The following is a 15,856-nucleotide window of genomic DNA, read 5'->3' on the forward strand; positions in this document are numbered from 1 at the left end:
CACTAAACTCAAGGGCGTTGTTTACAACCCATTTTTAAACAATATGCCAGCCAAAAGAACGAATTCACGGAAAATCTCTATTGTGCAAGCACGTCCGCTTCGTTGGTCGTGGAATCCTATTTTAAGTCTTTTAAAATTTACAATTAGGTCGTTTAATTAACACTTTAGGTCACTAACGGTAAATAAGCATTTTAGGTAGTAATAAATGGGCGTTAAATAAACAGAATTTTTTTTAATTCGGATAAATATGTAACTTTCGCTGCAATGCCTGAAGTAAATATAAAAAGGCAAAAAACCTAAGATCCAAAGCCTAGTACTTATTAATATTATTGAGCAAGTTTCCCCCTTCCAACTAAGAACTAAAATTGTGGTTAAGAAATTCATCTTGGGAGTAAAGCTCCTTCTATTAATGAAGTTCTCACTACCTTTTTAAAATTAACTAAAGGTAAATTCTTTATATGTTCTGGCAATTTATTAAAAAACTTTACGCCATAGTAACTAGTGGCTTCTCTAGTTCTCTCCAGCCTATGATAATACCTGATGATATATGCGTTCTTGTTGCTCGTGTTATATAGATGTTCTGCAGAGTTATAATTGAATTCATTTTCCTTAATGAACAGAACCACAGCAAATTGAATTGCATTTAAATTGAAATGTTATGTCATATGACTTTGGTTTTTATTTCTTATCGCGAGAAGTTGAGCTTACACTTTTGTTTGCCTGAACATGTCATTTTCTCTAAAGGGTCTTTGCAAATTCCAGCAGGACATAGATAACACTCTAAACCTGCTGCATTTTTACACAAAAAAAAATGTAAACATAACGGACTTTATTATGGTTACAATCAGACTGTTATACTGTGAGTTAGTTCTTTTGAAAAAATGTTGGAAAAATTGTTTGTTTAAACAATTTAATTCGCATCGCTCAGGCTATGATAACTTTAGCTGTCACAAAAACACAATTTGTTGTCACTGTTTTATTACTATAAAATCTACATATTTTAAACAATCTTTTACAATCGTTCTTGTGAACAGTGAATCGCACATTGGGTAAGTCACACACCAAATCACTGCTAATTTGTAAATATAATCGTCTTTGGTTTTAAGGAAAAATTTGCTCTGATAACCGAAAATTCGTCGACCTAAAATATATATTTCAGATCCGCATTGCAAAATGGAATCCAAAGTTGCACTTACTGCTTTCGTTATGTGTACATTTTTTTTGTGTAAAAGTGCAGCAGGTTTAGAGTGTTATGTATGTCTTCTTGGAGTTTGCAAGGATCCATTAGCTAAAATGACATGTCAACCCAACCAAAAGTGTATCACGCAATTAGCTACTCAGGGTAAGAAATAAAAATCACTTATTATAGTTACATACAATACGTTTCGTTAAAGTTGTGTAAAATGTTAACTTGTTAAAATGTACGACTATTTGTATTTTTGTATAGGAAGCACTAGCCTGGAAACAAAAACTTGCATTACACCTAGCGATAAGCTTGTGAATACATGTGAAGAGCAAAATAAAAAAACAGGACAGCATTGTAAGATATGTGATTCAAACCTGTGTAATGCAGCAGAACTATACACCTTTTCTATATTTTTATTATGTTCAGTGATGATAATTCTTTATAAAATTATGTAATTGGATAAATAAAAGTTTGTACAGAGAATAAATGTTTTTAAAAAATTCTATTTATTACAACATTGTGTTGTTTTGTTGCTTAAATGTTAAAATAAGCATTTTCGATGTTATTGATTAATATGGCATATTTGTAAATTTACTCAGATAAACACATCAATTTGAATTGCGTATTTGCTAAAAAAATAGAGGAACACCTTAAATTTACGTAATGCACTCAACAACATATATCTTACCTCTAGTGCATTATACAGCGTGTTACGGAAAAAAGTACATTAATTTTAATTGGTAATAGAACTAATCCAAAGCAACTAAATTTGTAAATAACATTTTGTCGTAAACCCTTTCGCGATTGAGTTAAAATTAGTCAAAGATTTAATACAAATTCACCTACCCGCCCATAGCTAACAAAGCAATTTCTTGGGGAGAGGGATAAGAAATGAATACAACACGGAACAAAAAATGTCAACATTTGAATGTAGAGCTGTAATAGGTAATGGAGACCCACCTTGAAATCGCCAAAAACTTAAAAATAAATGTTCAAAGTGGCCATCATTATTGTCTAGACAACACTGGAGACGGCGACGAAATGAGTCTTTGACTCTTTGTAACATAATTTCATTGTTTCAAATTATTTCAGCAGCACGTATCACTCGTTCCCGCAAAATTTCAACAGTATCAAAATTCTTTGTTCTTGCACTGCATTTTCCTGGGCTTCTCCATACACTAGCACCATGTCCGTGTATTCACTGTACGAATAGCGGGGCACAACTTTACACAACGAAAAGTGAAAACACCGCAAAGGAAAGTCGAAAAGCAACTAACTGCTTGGAAGCTGAAAAAACGTTTTCGCTAACCAATTCGCCAAAAAATTGGGTAAAAACAAAAATTTTCCACATGATGCATCGAAAGTAAAATTCATGGTCAACAATTGAAGAAATGCATGGCCGGCTCGTTAAATAATGGGGGGGTAAAACTGCAACAAAAAAATTTTTGGCATTTTTGAAAAAATGCCAAATAGAAAAATGTTTTCTGTTCACGAGTTCTGTTCGTGGTTAAAGTTAATATACTTTTTTCTGTAACACGTTGTATCTGGATTCGATGTGTGTACATCATACTTCTCAACTTACCGCATATGGACATACAGGACAACTCAGTAAAAAGTAGTCACATTAAAAAAGTAATCCATGAACTTTTATTATTACGACACATTTTGGTATCAGATTTGGCATTTGCACATAGAGCTCTTGGCCCCGGCAAGCCACCACCCAAGAATTTATAATTGTTCATTTGTAATTATTAAATATTTAACAACGACGTACTATATATTACAGTAATAAAAATGTTTCAGTTTACTCTTGGATTTTTAAATCACACAGAAAAATAAAATCAATTTAAAAAAATTTGTCAAAAATTATTTCGACAGAACTTCCCTCGCCCCCGAAGTGCAGTGCCACAAATCCCGCTTCATTGAAAAATAAAAAAAAATAGATTTTGCGAATTTGTATACAATCAAACAAATACCAGAGTATGCTATTTTATAAAATTTACGATTATAAATATTTTACATACATATAAAATACAGTCGGTCCGGTAGTTTTGGAGATTATCTGCCTAATAGTTCGGGATAGCTTACTTTCTGCGTGAACGGTTGCGGGACGCAGGCTCCTCAAGAGTGTTGTGTACAATATTTTTTGCAACGAATAAACTTTTAAACCGAAAAGATTAACTGTGAGTTATTTATAAACAACGACGTTGACGGCGCCGTAATCACTTAGCAATTTGACGTTTTCAGGCTATTTTAAGGTTACCATAGCAACGGAAAGGAAAAAGCACGTGTGCGGCAAGTTCGACCCCCCGTATCCTGGTGAATGCGCGAAAGTCATCAGCAAAGGTCATGAATGCAAAAAATATATTTGCAGCACATTATCAACGGGAATAAAGCTATTGCTTGTTGATTTCTTATACATACATCAACTCTAGAGATCGTCCCAAGACAACAATCCTTCAGTCTTTTTTGCCGACTTAAAGAGGGATGAGTTATGTTAGAAACCACCTCAAAGTCGACGGAATATGACAACATCACACGGACCGTATGACTATGTTTGTCTATGTTATAGCTATTAAGATAACTAGGTGTTTTATAGGTGCTTTAAAGGACGCGGTTCTAGTTTAAATCCGAGCGACCGAAGGGAGCGAGGTTTTAATGGGACCGAGTCCTTTCAACTATAAAACACCGTGTAATCTTCAATATTTTTTCTAACACTGAAGCTTATTTGATCCGAAATCGTCTGTTATTAATATTTTATCGGGAGATTTTTAGTGAGGCAAAATGTTTCTTGAGGCTGCCGTGGGTAGTAGTCATGGTAATAGAACAAATTTTGAAAAAAAATTTTATTCGTCAAAATGTGTGAACGCCTTTCAATCGAAATATTAGAAAAAGCCAATGAATTACGCACCAAATTATTACCCGCAAAATCAAAAAACGCTTATGAGAAGGTGCGCGTGGCTTTTAATCAGTGGACGTCAGAAAAAGGTGTAAAAGAACTGACGGAAGACGTTATTCGGACTTTCCTTGATGCAAGCGTAAGTACCAGTTTTATGCTGGGTTTATGCTCATCTATCATAATATCACCTATACATTTAGCATTTTTAAATTTTTTAAACAGTAGTAGCGACGATTCCAATGTAGAGGTCAGCAACCAGATTAGATGTACAAAGCTGGATTCCGCCTTCGAAAGTAGTAGAGACAATCAAAATCAACAACACGAATTCACCCTTCAAGAGTAATGGAAATTTATATTTTAATAATTGTAGTTTTGTATTCAATAAATAAATGTTACGAAAAATGAAGCAGCGTACTTTAAATAGTATAAAGGACGTTACCATTGACGACGTACTTTATAAAGAACAGTGGATTTTATAGATAACTTAATGGTCGAGTTTAAATGAATCTTAGAAACGATTTAAAATATCAGTGTTAGAAAAAAATTATTAAATAAATAAACGATCTATAGTTACGTCCACTAATTCTAAGTTATCGCAAAAAAAAAATGGCGATCAAATTAAAGCAAGTCGCATTTAACAAAAAATAAAATAATAATTCAGGTATTTAAAATGACTTACAAAAGCAAACTATATATATTTCTCTAAATTTTCGATTGTAAATGTACACCTTTGATCGCTTAAAACACTTGAGTTTTGAAAACGTGCGTTCCACATCACAAGAAGTGATCGGCGCAAAATTAAATATTGAACAATCTACGTTTTCATTTATGTATGTATTGTTGGTAGCATTTCCATTACCGCAAATTACGTTATTTACTGAACATATAAAATCGCATCCTGGATTATTTTTTAATAGAGAACATTGGAACGCCATTTCCCCCACCTTTCCTGGTGTGTTTTTTAAAGATACACACTTTTTCCACAATTTCCATACACTGGTTTAATTTTAAACCTATAGTTTCTAATTGTTCTATTGCAATAATTTTAAAGTGAGTTTTAATGTACAATAGTTCATTTTTAACGTTTGCTTTATTCAGGAATTCTTGAGCTTTTTTAACGCTTTGTGCATCTGTGGCTTCAAATGACACTGCAACCTAAAAATATTCAATATAAGAATGATAGTAATAGTTATTTATGTATCAAGGGCGTAAGAAAGGCGTTTTTGGCCCTGGGCGTGGAAGTTAGAGCACTCGGGCTTTCAGCCCTCTTGCTCTAACCTCCACGCCGCGGGCTAAAGACGCTGCTTACGCCAGAGGTGCATACAAAACTTTATGTACGATCGACATTTTTTTGTTTGAAACACAAAATAATTAAAAGAACCCTTCCCTTCTACTGAAATCAATTTATCATTGAGGTAACAAATCCTCGTAACTAAAGCAACACCTATCAACAAAAAAAACTTTGAAAACGCGTTCACGTTTGGTGTTTTGCTTTTAAAAGTGCGGAAGTGACCAAATAAGAGTATGAATGAAGACGATTGTGCCGCCAATTGTGTCACATCAATAGAAGAGCAAGCGAAGAAAATTACTTTGAATCTTTTACCGGCGAAATCTAGAGCATTATATGAAAAGACCTACAATGAGTTTGTAAAGTGGTGTAAAGACAATAATGTTCAAGCTGCAACTGAAGATAGTATGCTAGTATATGTGCAAAGTGTATAAACCGTCATCGCTCTGGTCAAAGTACTCAATGATCCGAGCCAATTTGGTAGCAAAAGAAAACATTGATATAAGTCAATTCAAAAAGTTATTTGCCTTTCTCAAGCGACAGAGTGAAGGATATAACCTAAGAAATCCAAAATACTTACCAGGGAAGAAATTATTAAATTCTTTGTGGAAGCTCCGGACGAAAATTTTTTGATGATAAAAGTGAGCAAAAAGTCAAATTTTTGACATTTATTGTATTTTTACAATTGCAGGTAGCTGTAATTTTTGGTATTGCTGGGGCATGCCGGAGGGAAGAATTATGTCAAATGACCCTTGATGATATTGACGATGTAGGATCCGCACTAATTGTGAAAGTTAGAAACACGAAGAACAAAATTGATAGAATATTTACTGTTCTGAATAATGAAGAAATAACAGTGAATTTTCTACAATTGTTTAAAAAATACCTGTCTCTGAGGCCGTCACATACGAAACACCGTCGACTCTTCGTTTTTTATAAAAATGGGAAATGTACGTCCCAAGTTGTTGGCAAAAATATTCTGGGCCAGGTTCCCAAAAAAGTAGCAACATTTTTGAAATTACCAGATACGTGCACCTACACCGGACACTGTCTTCGTCAATCGTCCGCCACCCTTTTGGCTAATGAAGGTGCAGACTTGATAAATATAAAACACCATGGAGGAGGGAAGTCGTCAGTGGTAGCCGAGTCCTACATTGAAGATTCTTTAAACAATAAAATGAAAATGGCGAAACAGGTGTTGATAGGCGGAGATGCTGTAGTCCCTTCAACCAGTAAAAGGTCCTCCAGCAATGAATTTGTCAACAGCATTCCTTGTGGCTTCAATATTAACAACTGCAACGAATGTAAAATAGATATAACTGTCCATGTTAATTAATAAATAACAAATTTTTATTTCGAATTTTTTTGTAAATGAAAATTTTGTCAGCGGGCAATAATCGACTCATTATCGCCCGAGGGCCGAAAAGACTAAGTTTACGCCCGCGAATGAGGTCCAAAATTAATTTATTATTGGTCGATCGTACATAAAAGACCATTATATATTTACTGACTTGTTTTAAAATTGTTGTCTAATTGTTTCAGACACTAAATGTAACCCATGTGCCATACATGTTAAGAGTGTTATATTTTCATAAAACACCTTCAAATTAGTACCAGTTTTGATCATGTATGAAGCATCATCTGATACAAACCATTTAACTTTTTTTGTGTTCAGTTACTTTTGACCACAATAAAGCTGCAAATTAACAATAATTAAATAAATTATAATAATTTTAATGCTTAAAATTATCAATACAACACCCAATGATTCGTTTATAAATCTCGAGATTTTGTTGCTATTAGTTTTATCAAGCTGCTTCAAAGCTAGTAGAAATGGACGACCAGCTTCTTCAGAAGATAACTTTCCAATTACTAAATAGACTATGTATCTTCCTAATCTGTCCGTCGTCTCATCCACGCTAATCCATATATCATTATTGCCAATAAAATTTCTAATTTGTTTAATTACCTGTAAATTATAAAATTTATGTTAAAAAATTTTTAAATAAAAATTCTAGTGCTCACCATATCGTAATCTTTTGGTACATATTTTTTTCTCAGAGTGATTTCTGAGAGTAAATGCCTTCCTGTATATTTATGCATAAAATTTTTAAACTCAGGACAACTAACTTTATTCCATGGAAAATTTGCTCCGGTAAATGCCGGTGCAACATTGCGTAAAATCATTGTCGCAACTAATGTTTAATAAAGTCTGTTTGCGGGATTTATTCTCGTTCTTTTTATGTGCTTCGCCACTGCAGTGTTGTTCAAAGTGTGATTTTTTTTCGCACTTAAACTAGGAAACAAAAATGTGAACATAATTCAAGCTTCAGTATTTTAAATGTTTACGTAGTACTTTTCCACACACATTGCAGAATAACTCATTGTCTTTGGTTGAAGAAGGAAATTGAAAATTAGTGTTCAAATTATTCCCTAATCATAATTTGATTTTATCTTTCATGGATGATTTTACCTTAGGCATTTTGAGGATTCTTTACTATATGCACAAAAATCAAAACCGGCCTCAGCACACTCACTAACACGCAAAGACACTCAGTATCACTAACAATAAACTTCTAAAATAAAATGCTTTTTCAGAGATTCACCTCCTTCCGGCTATAATCTAAATAAAATGGAGGTCAGCATTGTCACTAAACTCAAGGGCGTTGTTTACAACCCATTTTTAAACAATATGCCAGCCAAAAGAACGAATTCACGGAAAATCTCTATTGTGCAAGCACGTCCGCTTCGTTGGTCGTGGAATCCTATTTTAAGTCTTTTAAAATTTACAATTAGGTCGTTTAATTAACACTTTAGGTCACTAACGGTAAATAAGCATTTTAGGTAGTAATAAATGGGCGTTAAATAAACAGAATTTTTTTAATTCGGATAAATATATAACTTTCGCTGCAATGCCTGAAGTAAATATAAAAAGGCAAAAAACCTAAGATCCAAAGCCTAGTACTTATTAATATTATTGAGCAAGTTTCCCCCTTCCAACTAAGAACTAACATTGTGGTTAAGAAATTCATCTTGGGAGTAAAGCTCCTTCTATTAATGAAGTTCTCACTACCTTTTTAAAATTAACTAAAGGTAAATTCTTTATATGTTCTGGCAATTTATTAAAAAACTTTACGCCATAGTAACTAGTGGCTTCTCTAGTTCTCTCCAGCCTATGATAATACCTGATGATATATGCGTTCTTGTTGCTCGTGTTATATTGATGTTCTGCAGAGTTATAATTGAATTCATTTTCCTTAATGAACAGAACCACAGCAAATTGAATTGTATTTAAATTGAAATGTTATGTCATATGACTTTGGTTTTTATTTCTTATCGCGAGAAGTTGAGCTTACACTTTTGTTTGCCTGAACATGTCATTTTCTCTAAAGGGTCTTTGCAAATTCCAGCAGGACATAGATAACACTCTAAACCTGCTGCATTTTTACACAAAAAAAAATGTAAACATAACGGACTTTATTATGGTTACAATCAGACTGTTATACTGTGAGTTAGTTCTTTTGAAAAAATGTTGGAAAAATTGTTTGTTTAAACAATTTAATTCGCATCGCTCAGGCTATGATAACTTTAGCTGTCACAAAAACACAATTTATTGTCACTGCTTTATTACTATAAAATCTACATATTTTAAACAATCTTTTACAATCGTTCTTGTGAACAGTGAATCGCACATTGGGTAAGTCACACACCACATCACTGCTAATTTGTAAATATAATCGTCTTTGGTTTTAAGGAAAAATTTACTCTGATAACCGAAAATTCGTCGACCTAAAATATATATTTCAGATCCGCATTGCAAAATGGAATCCAAAGTTGCACTTACTGCTTTCGTTATGTGTACATTTTTTTTGTGTAAAAGTGCAGCAGGTTTAGAGTGTTATCTATGTCTTCTTGGAGATTGCAAGGATCCTTTAGCTAAAATGACATGTCAACCCAACCAAAAGTGTATCACGCAATTAGCTACTCAGGGTAAGAAATAAAAATCACTTATTATAGTTACATACAATACGTTTCGTTAAAGTTGTGTAAAATGTTAACTTGTTAAAATGTACGACTATTTGTATTTTTGTATAGGAAGCACTAGCCTGGAAACAAAAACTTGCATTACACCTAGCGATGCGCTTGTGATTTCATGTGAAGAGCAAAATAAAAAAACAGGACAGCATTGTAAGATATGTGATTCAAACCTGTGTAATGCAGCAGAACTATACACCTTTTCTATATTTTTATTATGTTCAGTGATGATAATTCTTTATAAAATTATGTAATTGGATAAATAAAAGTTTGTACAGAGAATAAATGTTTTTAAAAAATTCTATTTATTACAACATTGTGTTGTTTTGTTGCTTAAATGTTAAAATAAGCATTTTCGATGTTATTGATTAATATGGCATATTTGTAAATTTACTCAGATAAACACATCAATTTGAATTGCGTATTTGCTAAAAAAATAGAGGAACACCTTAAATTTACGTAATGCACTCAACAACATATATCTTACCTCTAGTGCATTATACAGCGTGTTACGGAAAAAAGTACATTAATTTTAATTGGTAATAGAACTAATCCAAAGCAACTAAATTTGTAAATAACATTTTGTCGTAAACCCTTTCGCGATTGAGTTAAAATTAGTCAAAGATTTAATACAAATTCACCTACCCGCCCATAGCTAACAAAGCAATTTCTTGGGGAGAGGGATAAGAAATGAATACAACACGGAACAAAAAATGTAAACATTTGAATGTAGAGCTGTAATAGGTAATGGAGACCCACCTTGAAATCGCCAAAAACTTAAAAATAAATGTTCAAAGTGGCCATCATTATTGTCTAGACAACACTGGAGACGGCGACGAAATGAGTCTTTGACTCTTTGTAACATAATTTCATTGTTTCAAATTATTTCAGCAGCACGTATCACTCGTTCCCGCAAAATTTAAACAGTATCAAAATTCTTTGTTCTTGCACTGCATTTTCCTGGGCTTCTCCCATACACTAGCACCATGTCCGTGTATTCACTGTACGAATAGCGGGGCACAACTTTACACAACGAAAAGTGAAAACACCGCAAAGGAAAGTCGAAAAGCAACTAACTGCTTGGAAGCTGAAAAAACGTTTTCGCTAACCAATTCGCCAAAAAATTGGGTAAAAACAAAAACTTTCCACCTGATGCATCATGGTCAACAATTGAAGAAATGCATGGCCGGCTCGTTAAATAATGGGGGGGTAAAAATGTAACAAAAAAATTTTTGGCATTTTTGAAAAAATGCCAAATAGAAAAATGTTTTCTGTTCACGAGTTCTGTTCGTGGTTAAAGTTAATATACTTTTTTCTGTAACACGTTGTATCTGGATTCGATGTGTGTACATCATACTTCTCAACTTACCGCATATGGATATACAGGACAACTCAGTAAAAGCAGTCACATTAAAAAAGTAATCCATGAACTTTTATTATTACGACACATTTTGGTATCAGATTTGGCATTTGCACATAGAGCTCTTGGCCCCGGCAAGCCACCACCCAAGAATTTATAATTGTTCATTTGTAATTATTAAATATTTAACAACGACGTACTATATATTACAGTAATAAAAATGTTTCAGTTTACTCTTGGATTTTTAAATCACACAGAAAAATAAAATCAATTTAAAAAAATTTGTCACAAATTATTTCGACAGAACTTCCCTCGCCCCCGAAGTGCAGTGCCACAAATCCGGCTTCATTGAAAAATAAAAAAAAATAGATTTTGCGAATTTGTATACAATCAAACAAATACCAGAGTATGCTATTTTATAAAATTTAGGATTATAAATATTTTACATACATATAAAATACAGTCGGTCCGGTAGTTTTGGAGATTATCTGCCTAATAGTTCGGGATAGCTTACTTTCTCCGTGAACGGTTGCGGGACGCAGGCTCCTCAACAGCGTTGTGTACAATATTTTTTGCAACGAATAAACTTTTAAACCGAAAAGATTAACTGTGAGTTATTTATAAACAACGACGTAAACACTTAGCAATTTGACGTTTTTAGGCTATTTTAAGGCTACCATAGCAACGGAACGAAAAAAGCACGTGTGCGGCAAATTCGACCTCCCGCATCCTGGTGAATGCGCGAAAGTCATCAAGAAAGGTCATGAGTGCAAAAAATATATTTGTGGCGCATTATCAACGGGAATATAAAGCTATTGCTTGTTGATTTCTGATACATACATCAACTCTAGAGATCGTCCCAGGACAACAATCCTTCAGTCTTTTTTGTCGATTTAAGGAGGGAGAAGTTATGTTAGGAAACACCTCAAAGTCCACGGAATATCACACGGACCGTATGACCATGTTTGTCTATGTTAAATATTTAAATAAACAAATTGTATATGTATATATTGAACCAATTTTATTTAATGTAATACATACATAGTTATAATCAGAGTGTTGCGAGTATGACGTGATGAGTTCGTTCTTGTGAATATTTTTTTAAGAATTGTTTGTTTAAACAATTTAATTCGCATCGCTCGGGCTATGATCACTTGAGCTGTCATAAAAACTCCATTTGTTACTTTAAAAACACTTTGACTATAAAATCTACATATTTTAAAAAATCTTTTACAACCGTTCTTGTAAACAGTGTATCGTACTTGAGGTAAGTACAGCCATGGCGTAACACGTTACTAATTTATAAATATAATCGTCTTTGGTTTTAAGGAAAATTTTACTTTGATGACAAGAAATTTCGTGACCTAAAGTAGATATATATTTTTTGATAAATGGAATTCAAAGTTGGGCTTACTGCCTTCGTTATCTTCATTTTCTTTTTGTGTAAAGGTGTAGAAGGTTTAGAGTGTTATTCGTGCTCTAATGAAAAGTGCAAAGAAGATTCTTTAGAGACAATACAATGTTCAGGTACAGAAAAGTGTATGACGGAAACAAGCACTGAAGGTAAAAAATAAAAATCACTTATGCAAGGTATACAGGGTGTCTGGAAAATGGCGGATTAACTCTTCGGTACGTCATGTACGGGGTTTCCGAACTGGAATTCACATTTTTTATTTTTTAGAACAACCAGTCATTAATCACTGTGCGCTACTATCAGTAAAACAAACTTATATTAATTTATCAGTAATAAATAAATTAAAAAAGCATTTAATAAAACAATCATAAATTACCTATGAAAAAGTGAGAAGGATTTTTTTTTTACTATTTTTTTCCAGACAGGGGGACTTAATCCGCCATTTTTCAATCACACAGTACGTTGCGTTAAAATTATGTAAAATTTAAACTTTAACAATAATTGTTAAAATGTATGTCTGTATTTTTGTATAGGAGACAGTAAGTCGGAATTCAAAAGTTGCATTACACCAAGGATTGCAGCCTTATGTGAAAAGCTAAATCAAAGAAAAGGATATCATTGTAAGATATGTGATACAGACCTGTGTAATTCGGTAGAAATGTACACCTTTTCTTTAATTTTATTATGTTCACTGATTATTTTTTGTAAAATTATGTAATTAGATAAATAAAATTAGTGCAAAGAATAAATATTTTTTAAATAGTTATATTTATTTATTGCGTCTTTGTATTACATTCTGCAAACAAAACACTGTTACTTCGCAAAGCATTTTATGATTTTGATTCATTCATTTTACATAATTTTGTAAAATTATCGGTAATGCGCAATATCCTATTTTTAAAAGTCAAATTTTATGAAATCTACCCTGTTTTTCCAAAGGTAGCCTTTTTTCAAAAAGTCAAAATTTTAACGATTCTATCATGTTTTTCCAAAAGTAAATTCGTTTTCGATCAAACAATTTATCTAATAAAATTTTCAGTTGTTCCAAAATACTTGGGACAATGAATATTGAAAGTACTAAAGTCAAATGCAGCAGCTTTTTTTCATAACATATTTGATTATCTGGAAGACTTATTGAACATAAGTCTGGTAAATTCGGCTCTAGAGACCCCTCATGAGTCTTGGTTGAATTTACCTTCGGTTCATAAGGCTGTGCTGAATTTGGTTGTTGTATATTGTTATCTCTGAAGAAAACCGGCGTGGGTTAAATTCAACAATTTATTTCGCAATAACTCAAATTTACACGACTAACTATTACAGAGATTATGTACAGAATAACTTCGCGGTGCAACTTGAATTAATTCACTCACTGGACTCCACTTGCCGACCAAATAATCCTCGTTCCCTTCTAGATGTGCGCCGCTCGCGATTTTTCTGGATTGTCGTTCGCGACTCCACTTCCAGGCTTTTCTTTAGCGCTCCGTCGCTCGGTCGCTGTCATTAACAATGAGTCATCATCGGCGTACAGACCAGAAAGTTCTCGATGGCCCATAGGCGTCGTACCGAGGCGGCGTTTGGGTTTATTTCGTAACAATATTTTAATCGTTCAGGACTTCCATACATATTACACGCCGGCGCGGCGGGGGATATCACACGAAAAGTCTGAAAATTGAAGAGAGTGCATAGTGTTCACGATACCATTAACTATTATATTCAACCCTATTTTAAAGACATGTACTTTTCCCAATAAATGAAAGGATTCTAGAATTTGCCCTATCCACAAGGAGAAAAACCAAATGTCGAAAATTTTAGGCCATGCCTATTATTTCTATTTTGCCAAGATATTCGAAACAGTATTACATAATATTTTATCCCATCATATTTCATAAATGATTTCCTGAACTTAGCATGGTTTTACCAAAGGACGCTCCACTATGATAAATCTTCTTTTCATAACTCAATTTTTAAATGATTCAATGCCAAGTGGACGTTATTTATACTGATTTATGAAAAGCATTTGATAAAATTGACCATCGTCTCCTAATGCAAAAGCTAGTGTTTGTGATTATTAGAATTGGTTCGAAGGACCAAAATGAACAGTGCGACCGTTTTGCTTGGGATTTATTCCAGAACTCTTGCTACATAATTGTGTGTACCGGTACCGACTAAAATGGGGTGGGTGGGACACACCCCCACCTCTTACAACCCCAGGTACCTGCTTAAGGTGATTGGTAATGGGAATTTCCAACATGCCGGCCCCGTTGAAGGTTTAACTTCAAAACAATTGGAGGGGGGCGTCTGAATAATGATACATGCTATTGTAAATTCAGAGGAGCATAAAAATATAACATACTTATAATAATCACACGAATCTAATTCGCGGAGCACAGCCGGCAACACAAAACTCGTCATTCGCTAGGGATAATGCGCACCTTTGTCACCGCGCGTTTCACCACTCCCGTACTAGTTTTTACGGATACAACCCGCACAATTCCGTCGTGACCTGGGTGAACTTCGGCGACTCGTCCTAACCTCCACCGTAGCGGGGGCAGTCCATCCTCCACTAGAACTACCAAAGTTCCGACGTCGAGGTTGGGTTGCGTCATTTGGTGACCCTTGGAACGGAATTGAAGTTGGGCCAAGTACCCCTTGGTCCATTGGCTCCAAAAATGTTGCTGCAATTGCTGCACGCGTTGCCATCGAGATAAACGATTTACAGAGATCTCCTTTAGGTCCCGTTCCACTGGCGTTGTTAAGGGCTCGCCGATCAAAAAATCTCCCGGTGTCAGAGCTTCGAGGTCATTTGGATTTTGGGATAAAGGTGTCAGGGAGCGGGAGTATAGACAAGCTTCGATGCGGTTTAATAAAGTATAAAACTCCTCGTAAATTAAGGATGCATTATCGACCACCCTGTGCAAGTGATGTTTCACGCTTCGTACGACACGCCCCCACAATCCCCCAAAATCAGCCAACCTACTGGGTATGAAATGAAATTTCATACCTACGGATGCGGAGTACTGCAATATTTTATTTTGAACCTTTCGCGGGATTTCGAAATTGGACAATTTCTGAAGGGTTTTAATAAATTTGATAAAAGTGTCGCGAATTTCAACTGGTATAGGTTCATCCGAATTCGACTTATGCGACCAAAGGTTTTGCAAGAGAATTTTTGCCTTATCGATAATTGGATTTATTTCACCAAGAGCGTTAAAGATTTTTGCGACCATGGATAACATGTAGCGTTTTGTAACAGTTTTAGGACAACAAATTGGCGGAAGATTTATTTGATATTTCAGTTGGTCACCTAAAACCTTTTCATAATCTGCTTGTTCAAATACAGTACGATGGGGTAGGCAATAACTATTTGGGAACTCCAAAGTATTAAAAGGAACGAGCTCCGTTTGGTTTAAGCCGCGATATTCTACCATAAACTCTTTGTCGACGGATTTTAGTTTATGGTCCTTGTCCGGTCTATTCTCTAAATTCAAGAATTGCTTTACAGCCCTTGGGCGTGACTCATCCAAGCGAAGGCCTTTAAGGGGATGTTTGCTAAGTGAAAACTGTCGGATTTTTAATTTTGCCGTGTTATTGTCTTCACAAGAAGTTTGCGTGTAGAAAAATAAAGACGAGAAGTAGTGGTAAGATGTTTGAAACTCAGGAAAGCTGGGGTGTAA

General features: G+C 34.3%; 2 long non-coding RNA genes across 2 annotated transcripts; both read left to right on the forward strand.

Moving 5' to 3' along the window:
- The first annotated feature begins 944 nt into the window (after positions 1 to 944).
- Positions 945 to 1,673, forward strand: LOC135133182 (uncharacterized). Its single transcript, XR_010281151.1, has 3 exons — positions 945 to 1,049; positions 1,107 to 1,342; positions 1,448 to 1,673. It is a non-coding gene; the product is annotated as an uncharacterized LOC135133182 (long non-coding RNA).
- A 7,304-nt stretch (positions 1,674 to 8,977) lies between these two features.
- Positions 8,978 to 9,682, forward strand: LOC135133167 (uncharacterized). Its single transcript, XR_010281150.1, has 3 exons — positions 8,978 to 9,070; positions 9,128 to 9,363; positions 9,469 to 9,682. It is a non-coding gene; the product is annotated as an uncharacterized LOC135133167 (long non-coding RNA).
- The last annotated feature ends 6,174 nt before the right edge of the window (positions 9,683 to 15,856 follow it).

The sequence above is a fragment of the Zophobas morio genome, unplaced genomic scaffold, assembly GCF_036711695.1.
Source record: "Zophobas morio isolate AGI-343-1 ecotype UQ-CSIRO unplaced genomic scaffold, CSIRO_AGI_Zmor_V1 ptg000021l, whole genome shotgun sequence".
Taxonomy (NCBI): domain Eukaryota; kingdom Metazoa; phylum Arthropoda; class Insecta; order Coleoptera; family Tenebrionidae; genus Zophobas; species Zophobas morio.